Below are 25,221 nucleotides of genomic sequence, written 5' to 3' on the forward strand. Positions count from 1 at the left end.
AGCGGCGAGAGGAGGTACGTGCGCTTTAATCCAGGAGGAGTGCTGTTCGTATGTTCCTGACCACAAACACGAGATAGACAACCATCTTGAGGTAATTCAGCAGGTGTCAGCCATGACCAAACCAGGACCAAATCCATTGACAGACTTTTTCCAGAAATTGTTTGGGGGGTGGGGCAGTATCCTGATGAACATTCTGATTGCCATCTGTGTAGGAATAATCCTACTGGTGGTATGTGTGTGCTGCTGCATCCCCTTCATATAAAGACTGATTAAAGACTTTATAGACATTTCAGTTTCAGAAACCTTATACCAAGGTGCTGAACTTGAAGAATTGCTGAAAAACTGAAAATGCTTTCATAAGTTTAAACTGAGTGACTCTCTTAACTGCAAATCCTGAGTAGGAAGAGGTTAGGGGAAGAAAAAAACTGTTTATGCTTATCTTGAAAGTGGAATAAAAGTATTTAAAGGGGGGGAATGTTAGAAAAATATATAATAGTAATATGTATGCTTAGTGCATTCGAGATTTAAAAGGGTTAATACATTTATTCTGTTCACACTGCATGAATCTGCACAGCTATTAGAAACGTAACAAGAAGCATTTCATTTCTGCTAATGTCATGAAAATAACAAGAGACATTTCATTTCTGCTAATGTCATGAAACTTAACAAAGAGATATTCATTTCTGCTTATGCTAGGAGAAAGTATGCAGCTGCTAGAAGCTTTGATAAAGAAAACAATAGATGCTTGAAAGTATAAACCATAGTCAGCATTACTTGTACCAAAGATAGAAATGTACCTTGAATCTAGACAAAATGTAACACATGTATTAGAACAGTACAATTGAAGAATTGAAAAGTTAAAATGGGCTAAAATAAGCCCAAGGCCAGGTTTTTTTTTCTCAAAATGTTTTGCAAGCTAGCAAATACTCTAACCTAGTCAGCTATAAGTCTAGTAACATTTTCTGTAGAAAATACAGAAAGCTGTGTCTAACTACGTCAGCAATCGAATAGTAACATGTTCTGTTTGACAGGAAGAGAACTGTATAAGAATAACATACTAATCACCAGTAATTCAGACAAACCTTGTGTCTACATGCTTTGTCTCCTTGCTGCAAGTAATAAAGGGTGCCTTGCTTGAACCTAACGTGAATTGGTCTTTGAAGTTTTTTCCTTTGACAGCATCCTTCTAATTAACCTTATTATTGTATCAGGTAATGCAAATGCTTCTAATGCCCAACTCAAATAATTCCAATTTACTCTGTTGAATGCTTTCTCTGCATCAAGACCCACCAACAACAGTAGTATTTTCTTAGATTCTGCTTCCCTCTGGATTATCATTGCTCTATTATTTTATTTTACATTTTTTATTTTACATTTGTTTACCATGAAAGTCTGACTGGGACAGAGCCCATCCTCAGTGGAGGCCTGGGGAGAAATGCTCCAGGCACATGTCTTTGGAATGTGGGAGGAAACCAGAGCACCTGAAGGAAACCCACTTGAACGCAGGAAAGGGCATGCAGACTCTGCACAGAAAGGCACTCTAGCTGAGAATTGAACTGGAGAAACTCTTGCTGTGAGGCGACAATGCTAACCACTGTGTTGCCCAGTTTATTATTATATCAGGTAATGCAAATGCTTCCATTGCCCTACTCCATATAATTCCAGTTTACTCTGTTGAATGCTTTCTCCACATCAAGACCCAGCAAATTGGGTATCAAATGTTTCCCTTCCCTCCACAAAACTACATTGATCCATATCTATCAATTTTAGCAACACCTTTGCCCCCTTGTAACCATTATAGGCATAAACACTATGTGAAGCTGGATCTGATGCATCTTTATTGTCTTTAGGTATTACAGCCACCACAACTTTTTTCTAGGATGTTAGTGAGTTCCCTCATTTTAAAATATAGTTAACACCTTCCAGATCTGTATCACTTTCTTTTCTCCTAGTTTCTAAACATCTGCTGGCGTACCATATAATCTTGGAGACTTTCCTGCCGATTGGTTATACATCACCATTTTTATGCCCTCTCCTCCTAAGTTAAAAGTTATTTTGTTGAGTCTCATATTCCTCTAACCTTGGCATATTTTAAGTCTTCCATAAATATTTTCATTTGTGCTTTTTTCTTGATTTCCCAAATTCTCTGCCTTATCCAAATTTTCATAATATTTCAGAAATATCTCTAATACCTGTAAAGTATTTCAGATTTTTTTCTTGATACTGGCTCCCTGTGTTTAGCAACAACCCTTTCTTCTTTCTCTTGCCTAAGTTGTTGTGCTAAAAGGTTTTGTGCTTTAGAGTTATTATATAAAAAAAAAAACAGTTGCTTAACAGCAATCTTTTTAAATTCATGCATATCATTGAGGTACTCCCTTATTTTCTCTCTGCAATCGCACCTCTTCTTGTTCTGTGAGATTACCCATATTCTGCAATACTTTAACCTTTGTCAGCCCCTCTAAATGATTCTTGTTACTTCTCAATTATATCTGTTTTTCTTTTATTTCTATCTTATTTTTAAACTCCACTTTCATTTTATTCCAGTCACTAGCTATAACATTTGGAATACTTCCTATCTTCCCTAAGAAGTCCGAAATGTTTTCAACTAACCCCTTCATTAAATTCCTGTCTTTTTAACACTTAGGTGGGGAAGTGCCAGTGTCTCATTTTTACTTCATTACCCTGCTTTTTTATCTTCGTTATTATTGATGTATAATCTGAAATAGTTATTGGATGTGTGTCAAAGCTCTCAATTAAATGCACATGTTCCTGTGAAATATAATTTCTGACTAGTCATCCCAGTTATTGTATCCTGGAAAATAATATATAAATTCCCTCCGAGTTCCTACTACTGAATTCACATCTTTCATACCAAATATTTTCATAAATTTCTTCAGATATCTACTCAGTTTTGTTATAGTTTCCCTTCTAGCCCCCCCCCAAATACATCCTCATTGTTGCAAAATAAATTCCAGTCCCCACTCTCTGCTGCAAGCTGACTAATTCTTCCAAAAATTTCTTAAGCTCCACAATAGCAGTTTTCGGAGGACTCTAAATACATGCCAGCCAGCATAATCTTCATCCCTTGCAAATAGCCCCTAATTACCACAAATCTATCATTATCTTTTTCCCCTCTTCTATCAATATTGGAGCTCCTCTAGCAATTAATATAAGAACCCATCTCATCTTTTTCTTTGCACCTCATATTCTGCTGAACATCCACCCTGATATCCTTTCTTTATCAAATTCACATGATCATTTCTTTTCAGATGTGTCTAGTGTATGCATTGGTACTTGCACTCTGCATTTCTTAATATAATCATATATTCTTTCCTTTTTGTCTTTACCTTTAAGAACATTCACATTCCAAATAATCTGGAAAGTCTCACTATTAGGATAAGAGGACATTATTCCCACCAATTATATATGACAGCTTTTTTAAATGCTTATTTCCACCTTTTGTGGTGCACACACCTACTAATGTTTGGTAGGTTGATGTTTATACAGTTGTTTTCATATCTCCATTTGAACCTATGTCAAATTTTACAAGACATTTTGTTGTAATAAAAACCTTCAGACAAAAAACAAGCACACCCCTAGAACACCCTCCTCAACCTGTTAACTTAATACACACATAAAACTATGCACATCTTCAAATAATGATATATTACCCCCCTAATAGGAACAGTTATCCCAAACAGACAGCTGCAGTCACAGGCCTTATCTAACCTAAAAGTGAGGGTATCCATGCTAAGAAGCATATTACTGCCTGTTATCCTACTTACACTAATTGGTGTCTTTATCTTTATTCCCCTCCCAGATGTGAAAAACAACTTGCATGCTTTCCGAAAACATTAACTTTTAGCATTGAAAAAAAAACAGTGCTTTGACTTTTTTATTGCTCTATAATCAGCTTGTCTCCATGGAAACATAAGAAAAAATGTAGCCCTCAGCTACAGCATTCTAAAGACAAGCTGAAACATTTATTGCTTAAAGGAAAACTTTTCATTACATTCAGTGTTCTGTTATGTACTTATTTCCACTTAAAAAAATTATTAGATTAAGCCAAGGGTTTTAATCCAGATATTCTCTTATACAAAAGCAAGATAAAACATATCAGCTGTACATATATTATGATATGTGTACTTTTGCACTGCAACAGCCCATGATTACAACCTAATGACTTAAAGATGCTTTTTCCAGCCTATTTTCTATTTGTGCATTGTAATGACTACATTTCTTAATACTAAAAAGAAGGAAAGAAAGAAAAAGGCATCTGTTTACTTTAGTATCTTTATCCCATACAACAATAACTAAAATGCTTTACTGTAAAACATGCAATTTACAACATAAAAAAGTTTTATAGAAATACTGTTAAGAACAGAAATTGTTTTACTTACCGTAGCCTTTTTCCTTCATCTTCCCTTTCCCTTAGTGTCCTTTCAAACATTAATGACATGACATGAGACAAATGTCTTTGTTACCCTTAAGTTTAACAAAGTCAACAAAAGTCAGTTCTTTCCACTTTTTCAGAGACACCATTGATACTTTGTAATCTCACATTTATTCAATGATTTCCATGTTGCTGTTTTTCTTCCTGTTTATCTCCATCTCCCAACTCCAGACTCTGGTTCAATTCCAATGTACTCTTGATTCTTCTAGTCAACTCCTGCACTTTTCTCTCTCTCAAGCACTTTCCTTTAGAACATTGGAAAATGTTTCACTGGCAAAGTCTCCCCATGGGCTTTATTATCAGAAGAATGAGAAGTAGAGTCCCCTTCTGCTTGATAGCTGTCTTTTGATGGACACAAGTTTGTATTCCCTTCACCTGTTCTGCATCAAAAATTACTTTGACTTCCAGGAAAAATATTCTGAGGACAGCTGGATACAGCAGCTTGAATCACACACCTGCCTCTTGTCATTCTCTGAGTGCTGGGATAAATTTGTTTTTTGTCTGCCTGGTGTACAGTGAATAATCATTTTCCACAAACACTCTTCTGTCTCCAACTTGTAATACATTGCCCCTTTGCCATAGTTTTGTCAGTACCAACATTTTCTGCTGGTAGGATTGCATCTTCACTAGTACAGGTCTTAGCTGCTTTCTCATGGCCAGGTTGGTGCATACACACGGTGTACCCTTTCAGTTAACAGATGCTGATGTGGAATACCAGTCCAGTTGCTTATTTGTGCTTTCATAAATGTAATATTGTCTGTTACTTCTAGTTTCCCTGGTACAGCAGAGAATAATTTTCCTTATGTGCTCTGTCCTCTGATTCTACATTTTTTGAAAGATCTCTTCTTGAGCAGTCTCATACTCAGCCAGCCTTTCTTCATTTTGACCTCTGATTTTTGCAGTTTTATCAGCTCATATGAATATCTGTTTAAAACTTCCTCCATATTTCCAGCCGTTTATTATTTTGAGTTGATATACTCCTTTAGTGTTTTATTTGTTTTAATCAGCTGTGAGCACAATTGACTCATGTCTTCACCAAAGCTGGAGCTTGAACTGCTTTTTACTGAACAGCTGCAAGATTATTTCCAGTCAGTGTTTTTTCTTCACCTCTTCTAGTTAATTTTCTTTCAGGCTCCCTTAGATTCTTCTTTGCTGGCCTTCATGCAGTGGACTTAGTGGCCAGTAACTGAATTTACTAAAAGTGACAGAGTTCCTGACCCTTGTCTTCACACAGGGTGAGTTGAAGTTAAGCTGTTGATCAGTATGTAGCCATGTTGGAAAGCCCAGCTACTGGAATTTCTTAATGTAAAAGCATAACACAAGTCACTGTGAAGTGCAAATTAACACCAAATTACTAAGTCCCTAAAAAGCCCTCTTTTCAATGAAATAATATCACTTTAAGCCTACACGTGTATCCCAACTCAGACAGACAAGGCTACTTTTCTTGTCATTAGAAATGTAGTCTCAGTCTTCTTAATGTACAAACACACTTTAGCTAGCCACAGGTGAAAATGTACCAAAAATGAATCTAACAACTAGCTACAAGTAATTAAAAGGTTATTCAAAGGCAGCTAAGCCAGCAGCGAGGAAACACACACACACACACACACACACACACACACACACACACACACACACACACACACACACTTACTTTAATTTCAAAGATCACTAATAGTCTAAGGAAGGGCCTTCCCAGTTTCTTTTGTCAGTAACCAGTAAAATAAGCAGAGACAAAAAGACTAGGAGGAACTTCTTGAGCTAGGTATACAGAAGATGAGAATGTGAGGAGTTTGCAAGACCAGATATACAGTAGGGGCAGAAAGCTCAAAAGCCTCCAAATAATTTCAGATAAAGAATAGACACAACACACAAAACTGATTTAGAAAGTAAGATAAGTGCAGTATTTTAAATGTAGTTTAAATGTACCTCCCCGGATGCAAAATATAGTCCAAATGCTTTGTTTTCAAGGTGCCAAGCTTTCAATAGTCCCAAGACTAAGATGGATGACTGCTCATAATGTAAAATGCCAGGGGGTCTGGGTTAATTACCACATGCTCCAGATTCCAACTCATGTAACTGGCCAAAGCTGGCTTTTTGTTTTAAGTTTAAAAAGTGACTGCAACACAGAATTATATGTGCAATGCTTATAATCAACTTAAGATATTAGAAAAATAGCAATGGATACAGTTTGACAAGTGAGTATAATACAGAATTAAATGAGCATTGCTGATAATCCACTGAAGAGCTCAGAGAAATAACAGTGGATACTCTAAAACCCAAATCAATTTATAACTGTAGCTTCAGAGTCAGAAGAGAGCTAGTAAAAATGCAATAGAATGAGGGCTCACTTAAAATACGTAGAAACCAAAAAGTAATGCAGACTATAAAAATGTCTTATTTGATCTCTTTAACTTTAAAGAGAAAATACAACAGATAAAACTGATTTAAAAGCTAAGATAAAAGCTAAGATAATGCAATATTTTAAATGCAGATTAGATGTACTTCCCTGGATGCAAAATGTGGTCCAAATGCTTTGTTTTCAAGCATCCAAGCATTCAGTAGTCCCAAGACTAGAATTATTTTAAGTGTAATCCACCACTTTGTCTCCCAAAGTTGATAATTTTTAGGAGGGATTAGAAAGAACAGCAAACATTGTAGAAAAAATCAGGGACTGTTGAGAGTTTTGCTAGAATATAAAATGAGTGATTGTAGAAATATTGACATACACCTATACATATAACATGTAAAAGCAAACAGGGCAAATAAACTTTTCACCAGCACTGCATTATATAAATGTATTCTGTTTAACTCCAAGGTTTCCATACCAGTGAGCAGCCCCGTGGCTTAATAGGATAATGTCTTAATTCCTTGCAAGTGATCTGAGTTCTAATACCAGCTTGGGTACATGTCGAAATGGTCAGGGGAGAATGAGAGTGAATGGTTATTGTCAGCTTGCCCATCCATGGGATTAGGAGACATCACTGGCTGATAACATGGGCGACACCTAGCAGGAGCACTAGTTGTTCACCTCACGGAGCTTGGGCCTAGGAGACCATGCTGCCATGTGCAACTTGCACATTACATCACAGGGAATTCAGCGCATGGAGGCATGTTTCCCTTTACTGGAAAGCTATAGCAAATCTTGAAAGAGCTGCAGGGGACAGGGTGCTCTGTTGAAGGAGAGGGTGGGCTACTCCCCAGGAACAGCAAGCTGGCCCATTTCCTGTCACTTGATTCTTGCTATGGATCAGATGAGCTAATTGGGGATTCCCAGACAATAATCCATGGGACAAAGGAGTTAGTCCTCACCCAAGGATTCTCAGCTCTTATTACAGTGGAATGAATGGGTAATCATCTGCAAGTGGTGGAGACATCAACCTTGGTACTGTGTGTGTGTGTGTGTGTGTGTGTGTGTGTGTGTGTGTGTGTGTGTGTGTGTGTGTGTGTGTGTGTGTGTGTGTGTGCGCTGGGGGGGTCCATGGTAGTAACAAAGAACACTGGCCCTCACCAGTGATTTTGCCTAGATCTTAAAATGTTATGGCAGTGTACTTTGACAGTTGTTGCCACCATCACGTTCTGACAGGTTTCTCAAGATGAAGAAAAATGGCTTTATCTGTTTCTGGTGTTTATTATGTACCACAAAACAGCTATAATATAGAGGATTTTGATCAGGTCTGTAATCAGAACTAGCTTATTATATGTTTGAGACATGGATGCCAAGTATTTTCCTTTGGTGAATCTTGGCGTCTATGTCAAGAGCACATAATAAAAGTTATGATCTGTGACCCATTCAAAATTATTTTTAGTGCATAGAGCATTATCTCTCTATATACTGTCATTTAAAAAATAGAAAATATAGGTGAGCAAAATGTTTTACTGGTTTTGAAAACAGGCAAAACACTTAGTGCTGTCAAACAGACAGCAGCATACTTCTCACCTTCATTGCTTACAAATTCCGCACAAATCCAAAAATAAGAGTGGGCAGAAGATGAAAATAAGAGACAGTTTTCATTTAAAAATTGAATAGAAAAACGTTTTTTCATCAATATACATTTTTCTGATCAATAAGTGTGAAACTCTAATGTCTGGAATTATTGATTGTAATCCACAATGATTTAAAAGAAAGTGGAAAAATTTGGGAGGGAGAGGCCAAAAACATGAGACAAAATCAGGGTTGTTCAGCAAAATCAGAGACAGCTGAGAGGTATGAACAGCAGGCTGAAAGGAAGTGCTCCTTTGTAGAACTAACAGCTTCAAAAGCTGTTAGACACTTTATTCTTCTATACTTTGTGTGTAAGTGTGGTACTGTCAACTTCTAACAGCTTTTAAAAGCCATTTTACATTATGCTGCTGTTCCTTGCTGGCCATAACTGTCTGCTGTTAGTCCCTAATTCAAGACCCAAGAATCTTTAATCAGTTTTTAAATATCCCTAAGTGCTGTTAAGATTGTGTTTCATGTTAGCAAAGTGCTTAATAAGTTTATATTTTTCACAGTTTCAGAGAGAAATTACAGCACTACGTGGACATATTTAGTAAACCTACAATACTGAGATAAATAACTAGACTATAATATGTTTTCATTAAGTTAAGTTATCAAGATAAGTGTATGCTGTAGACAAGATTGAGGATTGTATGGGTACTGAATCTATTTAAGTGATTTGGTTTAATCTGTAACAGTGTACTGAAGTTTGTTTTTCTTTTTGTGTACATTTTAACAGACAATTTTTCTTCTCTGTAAATGAATAGTTGTACTTGCGTAACTGTGATCCCTTTCCTCCCTTGTTCCAAATTGCTCTCTCCTGCTTTGTTCTTGTTTCTGTAATTTTCAAAAATAAAGCATTTAAAATACTGCAGCCACTATGTCATGGGTGTTAACAGAATATTGTAAGGAATTGCCTTACATGAGCAGTACCATAACTAGGGTGGGCAATTGGCAATGGAAGCAAGTTGCAGATTGGATGCAAGTATCTATCTGTTACATCTCGTACAGTCCAGTGTTATACATAATTACTGTTTCTGTTTTGTAGTTTGATATTTCATTACTTATTTACCTGCATGTGATTACATTATAAAGAAACAAAATTGAATGACATAACAAAAAAAAAAACTCTTTTCCCCAGATGTGTTGCCAGTTCCTATACGTGAGGGTGACTACTGTCTCTTCAACCCCTCCCTCTACTTTTTAAATATACAAGTATTATAAGAATTGAGATGGCAACAGCCTCCTTAATGATCTGTGCAATTAAAATAAAAGGTTTTCTTTGGTTGTTTGATATCTTATTACTTATTTACTCACATATGATCACATAAAAATAAACTGAAATAAAGTAAAAGAAAAGCAATTTTGTATAGTCTGTTGCCAGTCTGTGCCTGTGAGAGAGGATGCCATTCCTCTGAACTTCTTGCCATGGTTTTGATTTTTTATACATACATTTAAATTTTGGGTTTCTGTCCTCACATGTACAGATGGGCAAAATATCCATAGAATTTAAAGTAAAGCTTTGGTACCAGATTAGTGCAGAAGTGTGTAGTACATGAAATTAATTACTTAGCATGTATTCCATTTTCACAGAAATGTGCATTCCCTGTCTATGCATGTGAGGGAGTCTGGCATCTCCAGCAACCCCCCACTACTTTTTTAAATGCACATATAAAAACTATAACCATGTCTGGGGGTTTGAGGTGGCTAATAGCCACCATCACATGCATGGACTAACAAAAGATCCATACAATTAAAATAAAGCAAAGTTGAGGCATTTGATTAGCACAGACAAGGAATTCGTAAAATAACATATCAGTAATGTAGTATATGCAAAAAGCTGGTTACAGTGATTTTGAAACTGGGATGAAGGTCACATTACTGTGCTTACTGTGAACTAGATCAGGAGTGTAAATTATTTATTTAACTAATTCATTTAAAATGTATTTTGTGGCCACTTTACAGCACTAATGTGAAACATTACATTACTGAAGCTGGCAGTACATGTACTATCAAATTTCAAGTCTATTTTCATACCTGCACAAACAAACAAACAATAGGGGTTACTGTTCATTTGCCCAGTAAATGTCCATATCATATTGGAGGTATTGTGAATTATCATAAAGCATGGCTCAGAACAGCATAAATTATATCATATGTGTGTATTCATTAATTCTCTAATTATCTGTTCAGTTTATTTTGGGGTTGTGGAAGAGCCTGTCACAACATTCAGAGGGAAAAAGGCATAGAAGCCTATCCTAGATGATGCAACAGCCAACCATAGGATGCAGAAATACACGTATTCACGGATATGGCATACACACCTATAGGTAATTTGGAAGATTTACAGTTCCCCTACTTCACATTAGTTATTTTTGATTGTACTACATCACAAGAACTCTAATGGGAAGCATCACTTTGGGCAGTGCAGATTTGTATAGCCATGCCCTCGAACATTGCATATTTGTGTAATGACATGTTTGTGTCCAATATTGATTGACATTCATTGTGTAATGGAATGACAAATCCCCCCTCCCCCAAAAGCATAACAGACAACCATTTGGCACAAATTACAAAAAGACATCATAGCCATTTGAATAGAGTATTTATTTAATTACTCAGTGCAAAGGAATGGCTGCACTCCCCAGAGTAGAACACCAGACATGCATCAGTGCACAGCAACAAATGATCATTTAGTGCAATAGTTCAACTTACCCTTATCATTTCTAATATGGATACTCTATTATTTCATTGTAGTAAACCTGCCATTACATTTAATTTTCAATGTATTAGTACTGTTAACAGCTTGAAAAGTGGGATTAGGTTTTACTTATGTGAAGTTCATGGGTGCAGCTGGAAATGTGGGGATGTTACCTGTGTTGATGTTGCGGATCTTGAAGAGTGGGAGATTTAGTTAGGGTTGTCATATGTTCCACTTTCAGGCTGTTTGTCCTGATTCCCACTGCAACCACGAGTGAGACATTACATGTCCTTGTTTAGTGACACTCTATGGCAGAAATTAGGATCAGACCATGTAGTAATTGCAGTATATGTGATTAGAACAGCTGCAGTATTTTTCTAGGTTTTTTTCCTTAACTTAATTTCTCCCCTGCTCCTAAAGATAGAGAAGGCAACAGAGATATGTAGCAGACCTATTGTCCTTCAGGTCCAAAAACTATACTGTGTGATGAACACTTGCATTTGGCTTCCATTACTCTCTGTAGGCAGCACTTCTGGCTCATCCAGGGAAATTAGTGAAAAAAAGTTCATGTTTGTGTTGCCATTGTTGAAGCAGACTTTTTTTACACAACTTCTTCAGAGCTTTTTTTAAAGCTGTCAGTGAGCAAACTGGTTAAGTGGCACTTAACAGAGCAAGGAAATCTCAGGAGTTAGGATGAGTCATGGAAGCCTACTCTGCAACAAGATGAGTGGCAATAAATAGTACCTTGTTATGGCAGAAAAGTTCTGATAACAGAAGAAGGCAGAAATGCAGAGCTAAAGCTGTATCATTTGTGCTTGTTTATTCTTGCTGCTTAGTGCACTGGTGCGATAATGCCAGAGGAGCTTAGGTAACCGGAGTAGGTAGAGCTGCAGTTACAGACTTGATTGTCATAAATTGCTCACTTGGTTAAATGATTGGTCATGGCAAAACAAGAATGTGGTAACGTATAAAGAGTTGGGCAAAGGGGCTTGCACTTTCTTTGTCAGGGGGGGCATTGTACTGGTCTGAAGAATGTGCTCTTGAGGTGTTCTAGCTCCTTATATTATTATGGTGTTTTCTGTAATAAGTAAATGGTGTCCTCATCATTTACAGGACATTGATGACAGCAAGAATGGTGGAAGTGGCAGATATAAACTCTTGTAGTTGGGAACCAGCCCAGCTAATAGCATTGACAAGGAACCAAGGTACAACCATTTAATCATTGTTTTCTGACTCATTGGGCCCAGAAAGTTGTAAGATATATACTTGTAATGCTTTGTACTGTTGCTTTTTTGCAGGTTCTAGAGTATGGATTGTGTTATAGGTAGGAGTTTTTTCATTTATAGGGTGGGCTTTTTTAAGAGATTTTTTCATCAGTTGTTTCCTATTTTTGTTGAGATTTTGTGACTGGAGGCTTATTTTTTTCTGTTATAACATTGGAATTCTTTTAGACTTTCATATTATCCTGGTTGCCATTTTATGTGATTTTCTGTGGAGGTTAGGTGGAAATGTTTTATATTTATTACATTATTACCTTTCATTGTTTAAATACTCGTTTAATGTGCATCTTTCTTTTACTGTTGAAATGATTAACATGTATATGTGTAGAGAGGTAGTTTTTTCTATATATTTTTCTTGGGAGTGTTGCAGCTTCTATGTATATTAATTTGTTTATTAGATTTGATATTTTGCTATTTTTGTGGTTTTCTGGCTTTTTTGTCTTTGTATTTTGCTTTACATTTTTTTCCTGTGGCCATTGCAGTTGTAGGCTGCTGTGTATTTTAAGATATTTTTTATTTTTTATATTTTGTGGGGTTTTTGGGGTATTTCTGTAGTTTTTGTTGTGTTTTATGTTGTGTAGTATTTTATAGTATTGTGGTTGTCCTGACTAAACTTAATTTTTGTTTGAGAAATTTAATTCTTATGAGAGGCATCTGCTGGTGATATGAATAGATAATGATAAACTGTTCATGATACATAATGGTGGTAAATTTTGTACTCTAACTTATATAAATACCACATTACCAGTGTTCATTTTTATAATAAAGTATTTATTTTGAGTATATACATGCATTTATATTTGTTATATAAACGTATCATAATAACTGCAGTACTTCTACTGATCAACACCTAGCTACCCTTCTTTTAATCAAAAACATTAAGAAACTGGTGGAATGTGATTTTTACAGCAACCTCTACACATACCAAAGACATAATTTCAGACAGAAATGTACTGTATGCATTCAATTATGAAGATTCAAGTCATTCCTTGGATAAAGACAATAAATCTGAGAAATCTGTGGTTCACACAAGCAGTCAGAGCACTTGAGTAACATGTTGGGTTATGAATAGGTTCTCAGATTTTGTACAATGTAAAGGGTATCCTTCATTGTGTGATTATCCTGGTATTCTTAAACAAAATCTTCCAAAGTATTTCAAGGTTACTCTGAGATACCTCTCTATTAAGCTTTGGGTAATAAGAACTCAACACAAGTCGATTGATTGCAAACCATGCATTAGTGGGTAAATAAAAAAAAAATGGTTTACTGACTTTCTGTAACCCACTTACCAAACAATGAAAGGCAAGGTTTGTAAACATGTATTTTGTATGTGAGAATGTATATATGCCAGGAGATGCATGTATACACCAGCTTGTCTATGTGTATGTCTGTGTCATGTTGAAGTGGAGCCTTTTTTTGCAGGATATACAGCAGGAAATAAAGCAAGAGGGATTGATAAGCAAATATAACTTTTTTTTTTAATTACCAATGTGCTGGTATTAGACATCCCAAACAAACTGTCAGAGAAGAGCTTACTGTTGTAGAAATCTGCAGAACATTTTTACAGTCATAGCCTTAATATCTGAAAATGAGCCTTCCACCCAGTTATCAGTTGGTTTGATAACAAGATTGCATAGAGTTGGTGTCCTATGGATTTAAATATCTAGGCATATAGATTTACAACATATTTTGAGCCCTTGAAACAAAAAATAAAAAACAAAAAAAAATAACTGAAAGGAAAGACTGTTCTTAGACTTTATTAAGTGATGCAACTTGACCTTTTTTTACAGAGGGAGGGTCATTGTAATTAAAATGACATTCTCCTATAATTTTGCATCATTTGGCCATGCTATCTGTTTAATTAAACTGAAATCACACAAATGTTTAACTCTCTACAATATTTACAATTTAACATGAAACAAATAAAAATCACACATATTAGGCATTATATTTTTGGATTTTTAATTATAACTAAGATAGACAAGGATATGCAGGGTAGGCTTTGTTGATGAACATCTTAACTTTTGTGAATTAAAATGGCAAATTAAGTTGAATGCAAACCAGTACCCTGGATTAAATGAGGCAGTGTCCATCAGCTCATGTTTAAAGTTGATTAGCTTTACAAAAAAAAAAAAAAAAGGACTCTGTATAAGCTTTTCCATATTTAGAATCTCAACAATGTTTTACTATTATCTCATTATTGTATAAATTGTATGTTATGCTGTAAGTTATGTTGTTGCCTATGCTTGGAGCTTTTCTCCCCGGGCCTCTACTGAAAATGGACATGTATCCAGTCAGACTAGCCCGGTCAACAAATGTAAAATAAATGAATAAAAATATTTCAACATTTTCTAAATCAAGTTCAGTTGAAATTTTCATCTATATTTCTCTAATAGCAACTTTAGTGTTTACCAATAATTAACTTGTAGTCTAGTACCTTTAGTTCTGAAAGTAACATTAATAATTTCTTTATATGTAACAGTGGCAAGATTAATAAAGTGATTTATGTAAGGAGGGGATTCTTTTTTTTTTCCAATTTTTTTGTAATTACTTTCATTGCTATAGCCAACAGAGTCCATAGCAATAAATGTTGTTTTATATATATATATATATATATATATATATATATATATATATATATATATATATATATGTGTATATATAAAATATTGTTGATCCCCCCCATGAGATCCATTGTTGATGCTAAGGCACCTAAGACATTTAATTTGGCAAAATTTGTAGATTTTCAACTCAAAAATGTGTTGGAAAAATACGTTCTCAAAGATTCCTGGGACTGTTTGGGTAAAATTAAGGATAATTTATTTTGTGAACATCTGATATTAGTTACGATAGACGTCAAGGATCTCTTCACTGTCATTCCACATGCCGTAGGTATTCAATGGTTTTATGATTTTCTTTGTAACAACACTACCATTGGACATAACAGAATTCTGATGCTCAGAACACTTATGGACGTAATTTTAGAGAATAATTTCATTGTGTTTGAAAACCAGTATTTCAAAGAAAAGGTGGGTGTAGCAATGGGGGCAGCATGTGTCCCCTTATTTGCCAATATTGTCCTTACCTATTGGGAAATAATGTTTGTGTTCAAACATGAGTTATTTAAATTCTGTAAATTCTATGGGCGTTTTTTGGCCGACATCCTGATATTTTGGGATGGTACGGATGAAGCATTGGACAGTTTTTTTTTGAATTCTTAAACAGTAGTACTACATTCCTGTCTTTTACTATGGAATATACCAAGGACACAATACATTTCCTGTGTATTAAAATCACTAAGGACCAGGTTAAAAAAGGTTTTAATTCAACAATATACAGGAAACCCACTTTTTCGAATACCTTGTTGCATTATGGTAGCTGTTACCCCATGCACCAGAAAAAATCATTGGTTAAGGGGCAAGGGGTGAGAATAGCAAGAATGGTCAGTGACTACAAACAATTCACAGATGAAATGAACACCCTTAAGCACATGTTAATCAGGAGAGGATACCCTGAAACATTTACTGATCCCATTTTACAGGAAGTTATCAACAAAAGAAACAATGGGCATTTTGTTCCCTTATTAGGTGTCAATGTGTTAAATACAAATGCCATGAACACACTGGATGGTAGATTAGATAATTTTAACACAGGCATCACTGACAGAGGCTTCAGCAGGGCTTTAATTCTGACATTTAGCCCTGTTTTCAGTGAGATAAAAGACATTATTTATAACAATTGGGGTATATTAAATGATATAAAAGAAAGTAAAATGGAAATGGGATCGAGGCCAGTAGTTGTGTATAAAAGAAGTTCCAACATTAAAAATATTTTAGAAAGGAATGTATACAAAAGTGTCGGTGGATGTATGAGAAGATGTGGACATTGTGCACAATGTAGTTATGTCCTTGAAACAGATCTTGTGCACATAGAAAGTTATGGTACTATTAAACTTATGCATAAGATGAACTGTATGACAAAAGCTTTAGTATACATTACAATTTGTCAACATTGCAGTATGTTTTACATAGGAAAAAACAAAAATACCTTTAATAAACGGATTTACCAACATCTCTATGACATACGGAAAATCAATATGTCCAATGCTTTAGCTAGACACATTTTCAAACATAGTGGGCATTGCTTCAAGTTTTCAGGTCTGGAGCAAGTCACTGACAAGGATATGAGGGGTGGTCCAAAAGATGTATGGTTAGAGTATAGGGAGTTGATTTGGCAACTCCGTGTTAATGCTACCAGTTTCCCAGGTCTCAATGAGACCTTGTCTATTAGTAGTTATTTAAAACTTAAATCTGAATTCCATATGTGAAAAAAGGCTTATAAGCTATTAGGAGCATCATGACCATTGAGTATTATAGTAATGATTATGAATTTTATATGCCATCAATAGTATTTACTTTTTAACAACTAAAAGTATTGCATTTGCAGTTTATGAAAAAATATCAATTGCAAAAGTTTTGCACATTTGATTTTAGATAATGTTCCTTTAGGAACAAACAGTACCTTCATCAATGAACTGGTGTTCTTCATGAATTAATTGTGTTAATTAATGGGGGGGTGTGGTTTTAAAATTATGTGATTGTATTGAGTTGATATTTAAGAGTGCTACATTGTATTTCAAGTGTTTCTGATGATGTCTGAGGCTTAAGGCCAACGAAAGCGCTCAAAATCAATAAAGTTTGCTGTGGAACTTCGTTTTGGATCCTGCTTCTTTTGAATTATTAGGACCATTTAGATAATTTGTCCAGTACATGAAATTGTTACAGTATGAGCATTTTATTATGTATTGCTATTGTTAAAACCATTTTTTGTTAGCTGAGTGATTACATATATACATACACACAAAAATGTATGTGTGTGTGTGTATATATATATATATATATATATATATATATATATATATATATATATATATAGGTTCCCTATGTTAGACTGACAGCACGGAAGATCAACACTCAAAACACCGATGCCAGAAGAACGAAGAAACAGATGACCGACAAGTCGTAATCCCGACAGCGAAAACACTGACAGGGGTAACTTGTGAGTACGACCCGGTAAGTGTGCGATAGTGAGGGACTTAGGGTTAGGGTGTGGGTAATGTAAGTGTGCGATAGTGAGGGACTTAGGGTTAGGGTGCGGCTAAGGTTAGTGTGCAATAGTGAGGGACTTAGGGTTATGGTGCGGGTAAGGTTAGTGTGTGATAGTGAAGGACTTAGGGTTAGGGTGCAGGTAAGGTAAGTGTGTGATAGTAAGCGACTTAGGTTTAGGGTGCGGGTAAGGTGAGTGTGCGATAGTTAGGGACCTCAGGGTTAGGGTTTGGGTTAAGGTTAGTGCATAGATAGTTTTGTGAAGGTGTAGTATAGGATTTTAAGTTGTTGGTGTGCTTGTATTGTGTGTGTGTGTTGTGTGTAACAGTGAACTTTTAGTTTTGTTAAGTGTCGGGGTTGTGGTGTGTCGGGCATGTGAACTTTCGTGTTTTTGAGGTTTCATTCTTCTGGTGTTGGTGTTTTGAGTGTCGATCTTCCGAGCTGTCGGTCTAACGTAGGGAACCCATGTATATATATATATATATATATATATATATATATATATATATATATATATATCTACTATGGGGAATAGAAGGATACAGATCTTTAACATCTATGGTGAGGAACAACAGGTCCTCCTCAAATACACACTTATTTAATCTTTCAAGAAATGACCAAGAGTCCTTAGATATCTGTGGTTCTAAGGAAACATATTTCTTCAAGGTAGTATCAACAACTTTAGCACATGAATATGTAATACTATGCCTTGCTTCCACTAGTGGGCGCATTGGGGGATTATCCACACTTTTGTGCACCTTCGGAATCCCAAACAAAATTGGGATTCTCGGTGCTGGTTGAACCAAGTAATTGTAGACTGATTTGTCCACTTTTGCCTCTATATGTAAGTCCTCAATAAAGGACCTAATCCTTCTATAGGCACCATTTAATTCATTTCTTGAAACTTCACTGTAAGATTTTAGTTTCAAAAATATCTAACATTCTTTTATTATAGTCCAAAATGTCCATAATAGCAATGCCGCCCCCCTTGTCCGGCTTGATAAGTCGAACCGGTGCCTGGCATAAAAATCTTAAGAACTCTCTATCTCCTACGCTAATGTTGTGCCTATATCTACTACCTTTGTTCCTAACCACAGATGCAGTTGACATATTACGCAAATCTAATTCATTCATTTGCTCAACCAGTGTTATCAATGGGTGAAGCGGAGGATTGTAAACACTAGTTACGTAAAAAATCATTTGAAACGTTAGGGTGGTCACCCAAAAGAGCTACTAAATTCAACTTCCTACAAAACAGTTTCAAATCAATTAATGTATTTGCTATGTCCATGTTCGTTGAGGGAACAAAAGAGTGACCTTTTGCTAATAGTTCAATCATCCCTTCTGTAATAGTATGGTCTGAATAATTAAAAATTTTGAAGTCCATGTTACTATTTTGCAACACCTGACATTTTCATTCAATTGTAGGGTAAACACCCGAAACACCATCCTTTGTCAATTGTTCCTCATTCTGCCCCTCCCTTATTATTCATTATTAACAAGAACTGGTCTATACTGACAGGTGACAACCAGTTGAGAAACTTGATTCCAACTAGACCTAAGGTAGTCTATAGAAGAGGCAGTAACCTGAAGGCGATCCTTGAGAGGGAACACATGAAGTCACACCCTCAAGCAGGGATGTACAAATGTAATATGTGTAGGTGGTGCAAGTACATTGACGAAGGGGTGACATTTTCTGTTAGGAATATGCTATTTAAAACTAAGGACAAATATAATTGTCAGAGTAAACAAGTGGTCTATTTAGCTAGGTGTAACCTATGTCAAGTGTTTTACATAGGTAAAACCGATAGAAAATTATGCAAAAGGATATATGAACATCAATATTGTATCGGTAGATTGAAAGTAGAAAATGCATTAAGTAGACATGTAAAAGAACATGAAGGTCATAGTTTTAAATTCAGAGTAATTCATCAATTACACAGTGATGATAGGGGTGGTCCCGAATCATTGAGAATGGAAAAAAGTGAGCTATTATGGCAGCTGCGTTTGAACGCATGCCAATTCCCAGGTATCAATGAATGTAATTCTATTATGTGTATCCTCCGTCTTAGGAATTTATTTAGGTAATTTGGATATTGGTTAAGATTTAGCTGTATAAGTACTGAAACCTTTAGGTAATATTTGAGTCGGTGCTTACACGACCCAAATACATAAATAGGCAAAGTGGTTCATTATTTAATTCACTTTATTTTCATTTTGATTTTCATTTCAGATTTTAACTCTGTTTGCATTTCATTTCATGTTATCTTACTTCTAATTTTAGGTTTATTGTATTAAATTTTAGTTAGTAGGATATAAGGTTTGTTGTTGATTTTAAGTAATGGTAACTGTATAGTATTGTGAGGGAACCTTTTTTACACAACTTTTATAAGTTTACACTTTTAAGTCTTGTAAGTAAGAAGGTTCTTTGAATTAATGTGCTTACATAACACAATTTATAAGTTTTTAGTGTAAGGTTTTTATGGGTGTTTAGTGCATATGAACACGAAGATGTTAGTGTTACATGATTTGTGTTAATGTAAGGTTTTAACACAGTACATCTACATTGTTACACTCTTTTTGATTTGGCCAGTTGTTTGTCGTACTAAGTAATTAATTAATTAATTAATTAATTAATTAAATTAATTAATTAATTAATTAATTTTATTAATGTATTCATAGGTTCATAGATTCATACTAGGCTATCTGCCCTAGGGCATTTATAAGCCTAGCCAGAGTGTGTATGGCTTTCGCCACCCATTTTAAATTAATTTTGCTATGCCCTTTTTCGAGGTTAGTATACTGTGCCTCTGTCTAACAGTGACACAGAAGTGATACCCGGGGTAAACCTACGATCTCCCATCCACTCATCAAGATTCCTCTTGAAGAGAGTCAATGAGGGACTCTGCCTAACCTGGACTGGGATTTTATTCCAGAGTGAAGGGAGCCTCTGGGTTATGAATCTGTCCCTCCAGCATGTCCTATTTATTTCAGTGCTGAGGTTTAAGTCCCTCGAGCGCGTAGCTCGATGGGATTTGGATTTTCTGAGGTGCAGCATGTCCATTAATTCCGGGTTGGACATGGCTTTATACGTCAGGCACAGATCGCCTCTGAGCAAGGCGGTATGCCACTGAGTAGAGCTGGAGTTTCTTTAACCGGGCAGCAAACGGCATCTGTTTGAGCCCCTTGATCCTCTTGGTGAGGTACTTTTGGGGTCTTTCCAGTTGCTGCAGATGTCTGGTAAGGTACATCCCAAAAGGGGCATCGTACTCAATAATGGGCCTGATGAGGGATGAGTAAAGAGGCACGATGACCTCCCCTGATCTAGATGTAAATCCCTTCATGATTAGGTGGGCTATATAAAATGTTTTTCTAACCACTTTGGCCACGTGGTTGTCAAATGAGAGATTGCTCTCAACTTGGGTCCCCAGGTCCCTAATTACTTCTTCTGTACTTAATGGATTACCACCTATGTGGTAATTTGTGGGCACTTTGTTTTTGCCAAAGGGGATGACTATACACTTTTTGGCGTTTAGCTTGAGGCCATGGCTCTGGCACCAGTTGTCTGTTTCTATGAGGCCCTTTTGGAGGATGCTTGTGTCAGCTGGAGAGTCTATTATGGTGCCCAGTTTGCAGTCATCTGCGAACTTGGTCAGCCACAGTCCTTCCATGCTGGCCTGTACCTCCGAGAAATATATACCGAACAAGAGAGGTCCCAAGACTGAGCCTTGTGGGACGCCACTTGTAACTGGTTTGGAGTCTGACATGGCTCCAGCTATTCTAACCATGTGGGTTCTGTCCTTGAGCCAGTTTGCAACCCATCTAGTGACATAGGGGTTTATATTTAAGCTGGTGAGCTTATCTATAATGCCCGAGTGGGGTATTGTATCGAAGGCTTTTGCGAGGTCCAGGTAGGCTGTGTGGACCACCTTCCCCTTGTCAATGGCCTTGGTGACTGTTTCAAAGAAATCGACCAGGTTTAAGAGGCAGGATCTGCCCTTAACAAAGCCGAACTGGGTAGGATCCAGTGTCTGTAGGTCCCCAATATCTTTATTTATAAGGTCCATGATGATCCTTTAAATAGCTTTGCAGACCAAGCTAGTGAGACTTATGTGGCGATAGTTTCCAGGATCCGTTGAGGCACCACCTTTGTGGAGAGGGACCACTATTGCTGTATGCCACTCTTTGGGTACATATCCTGTAGTAAGGCTGAGATTGAACAGTAGTTTTAGGTTTGGGTTTAGCTCTTCTTGGAGTTTATGTAGGATGCAGCCCGGGACACTGTCTGGTCCCATTGATGCTGTGTTTCTTGCTTTGGAGAGGGCAGCTCTTACCTGAGCATCTGAGATGTCAGGGGGGCAGCACTCTGCTGGGATAGATATTAGCCCTTTTGGTGGGGAGGGGGGGGAGAAGTTTGCGCTGAACCTGTCAGCTAGGATGTTGGCAATGTCTGTGGGTTCGGTGTATTTTTTGTCATTTTGGACTAATTCTGAGCATATCTGGGAATTCCCACCCAGGTTCCTAACATAACTAAAGAAAGCCTTGTGATTATCCTTAGTGTCCTGTGCAATTTTTCTCTCGAAGCTGGCCTTAGACGATTTTATGAGTGCCCGTAGTTTTTTGCTAATACTGATCAGAGATGCCTTCCCTTTTTGGGATTTTGCTCTGTCATGTAGTAGCTTCCTCCTTCTATTGTATAGTTTGTTTATGGCTGGGGTCCACCAGACAAGGATGTCTGCCTTTGGAGGATTGGGTCTTGGTTTTATTTGGGATTGCATGATCCATGCATTCCTGAAGGTGTTCATAGAATGCGTTTATAAAGGATTTTGTGGTCTGGGCCGTATTATCCACAGGCCCGGGGTCTTTGAAGGATTCCACCTCGGTTTTGAGGAGTGTGAAATTTGCTTTAGAGAAGTTTTTCACTGTGGTTTTCTGGGCAGGGGGTGGGGTCGGGATGTGAATATCCAGTGAGATTAGTTTATGGTCTGATCTTACCAGTGAGGGATACACTTCTGGTCTGGAGCATAGAGTCCCCATGTTGGTGATGATCATGTCCAGTATGTTTTCCCCTCTTGTGGGAGTGGTAACAAGTTGTTCCATAGCATTTGAGTTTATAAATTCTAGGAACCTTTGGGCTAGGGTGTTGGAGCTAGAGTAATGCTCCCAGTCTATGGTTGGGTAGTTGAGTCACCCAATATAATGGTGTTTGGAGAGGCCTTCATATTTTCCAGTGTTTTCAGGAAGGCCGAGTGGGGTTCCTGGGTTTGGGAGGGTGGTCTGTAGCAGGCTATAAACTGGAAGGCAGTTTTACCCACTGTTAGTTGCACATAGATAGTCTCTGATGCTTCGTGCTGTGCCACCAACCTGGAGGTGTGGGTATCTTTGACGAATATTGATACTCCCCCTCCTTTTGTGGTTCGGTCCAAGTTTTGGGGCCGAAAAGCATGGTATGAGGTATAACCTGGTAGTGCTGGGGTGCTCTCGAGAGCCTTGAACCAGTTTTATGTTACTGCACAGATATCGATGTTCTCCATGCTAAGGAGAATTTCGAGTGCGTGCATCTTGAGGTTTAGACTTCTGGCGTTGAGTAGCATTACTCTTAGTTTCTTATCCCTTGTGATACCTATGGAGGTGGGTTTGTCTTTTGAGCCTTGCCTAAAAAAGGCACTATGGGGGTAGCAAGAGCCTTTGCCAATATCCGAAAGCCCAGGGGTGACAGGTGCAAGCCATCCCTAGCGAAGCATCGTGGCTTGTCGAGCATGTCATCCCAGGCTGACAGGCATTGGATCCCTTTTGAATGACACCAATACTTAAGCCAATTGTTGAAATTGATAATCTTGTCTTCATACTGTGGCATCATTCTTGGTGAGGGTAAGATGCTACTCCAGGTCAGGGTCATACCGGCCTGGGCTACATGCTCAGAGTGCTCCTCTATGTCTCTTTTCATGTAGTCCAGGGAGGTACGTCTCAGGTCATTCACACCAGCATGGACAATGACTGAGTCATATTTGTACTTGCCTTGGAGTGACCTGAGTGCTTGTGTTATGTGGCGGATCCTAGCGCCCGATAGGCAGCTCACTGTGACCTTCTCCTTGTTCAGCCTGGTGAGCGGGACGTCAATGTGCCTGATGATAGAGTCACCTATTACAAGTGTATCAGGTGTGTTGTTTAGCCTTAAGGGCTGTGACTGTTCGGCACACTGGCTTTGTGAGCTATGTGTTGCACGTGTTTTGTTTTGGGGTAGCTGTTGCTTGGGTGTCTGCTTTGGAGGTCTCTGCTGCTTAGGCAGATTTTTATTTAGAGCCTCCAAGTATGTTTTTGTGTGTTTATGTGTTTGGTTTGCTGTCGTGGTAGGTCTATGTGGGACTGGAATTGTAGTGAGTGTGGTTTCCTTCTCCTCCTGACTGGTTATGCCAGTACTGAGTTGAGAGAGCTTAGCCTCTAATTTGGCTATATGGTTGCATCTCTCACATGTGTTGGAATTTGTTGGGAGGAGGAGAGGGTTGTCTGTGTACATTAGGCTTATTCATTGTTGTATTAACTTACTATTGGTTTGTCTTGAAGCTACGTGTTCAATAGATTAGTCACGTGGGAGAAGGGTACGAGATTTAAATGTTAGCCCATTGATGTAATTGTTGTTTAACTTGGAGTTTTTTATCTGAGGAAGTTGTGCTAGAGTAGCTCGATGAAAAGTGGATTTTTAAAAAAAGAACGCTTAAATAAAATTTTAAATCATTGCAACGTGCTTTCATTGTATCCGGAGTGCTTGGCAGCGAGTTCGGGTGGGCTTTAAAATTAAATCCTTGTTGGGATTTGAAATCAGTTCAACAATAGTAAATCTTGCAGAGCTTCTTTTTTGTTAGAAGATTTGTATAAGTGTCTGTGTGCCCTCTCAGTACCATGAGATAATGCCTCTGGTAAGTTCAAGATTTTTGTAATCCACTAAGTAAGGACATTTATCATGCTGACTCCCTCCATGGTTTCATATACACCATATATTATCATGGTGTATCCGTCCATGTCTTCAGGTACTCCTTATATTCTTAAACTCCTTCTTCTTTATATGTATTTTCTAAATCATCATTTTTTTTTCTATTAACCAAATATTTTGCTTGAGGAGAAATACTGTTTGAGTTTCTTCTTCATTCTGTCTTCCTTTGAATTATTTTAAAGCTTTTCATTTTATTAATTATAGTACTCTCTCATGGACACTCTAAATTGGCCCTAGTTGTGAGTGTGTGCATGTGTGTGCCTTCTGTGGAAGGTTGGGCGCCGGGCTGGCAACTCGACACCGTAAAAACTCCACTGCCAATCATGAGCGGACAGATCCACTGTGGCGACTCCTGACCGGGAAAAGCCAAAAGAAGAAGAAGAAGACTCTCTCATTTAATCATGAATCTATATGGCTACTTTTGTTGTTACAGTCTTCTCTAATATAGTCCATTTTGCTGTTAAGTTGTCCATTTTCAAAGATATTTCCTAGATAATTGACATTAAGGATTACAATTCCTTTTTCTTGAGGATGTGTCGTGGAATGACTCATCTTACTAGAAGATGTAAATTTTAGATGAAAATTTTGACAGGATTTTTTAAATGTCTGTTAAAGCTGATCTATAAGTAACAGACTTTTTTGTAGTTTCTCCTCTCTTTTTGAACCTTATTAAGTTAAAATCCTGTCAGATAGTTATTTCCTCTGGAAA

Source organism: Protopterus annectens, chromosome 6.part0, assembly GCF_019279795.1.
Source record: "Protopterus annectens isolate FY-2018-M chromosome 6.part0, PAN1.0, whole genome shotgun sequence".
Taxonomy (NCBI): domain Eukaryota; kingdom Metazoa; phylum Chordata; order Ceratodontiformes; family Protopteridae; genus Protopterus; species Protopterus annectens.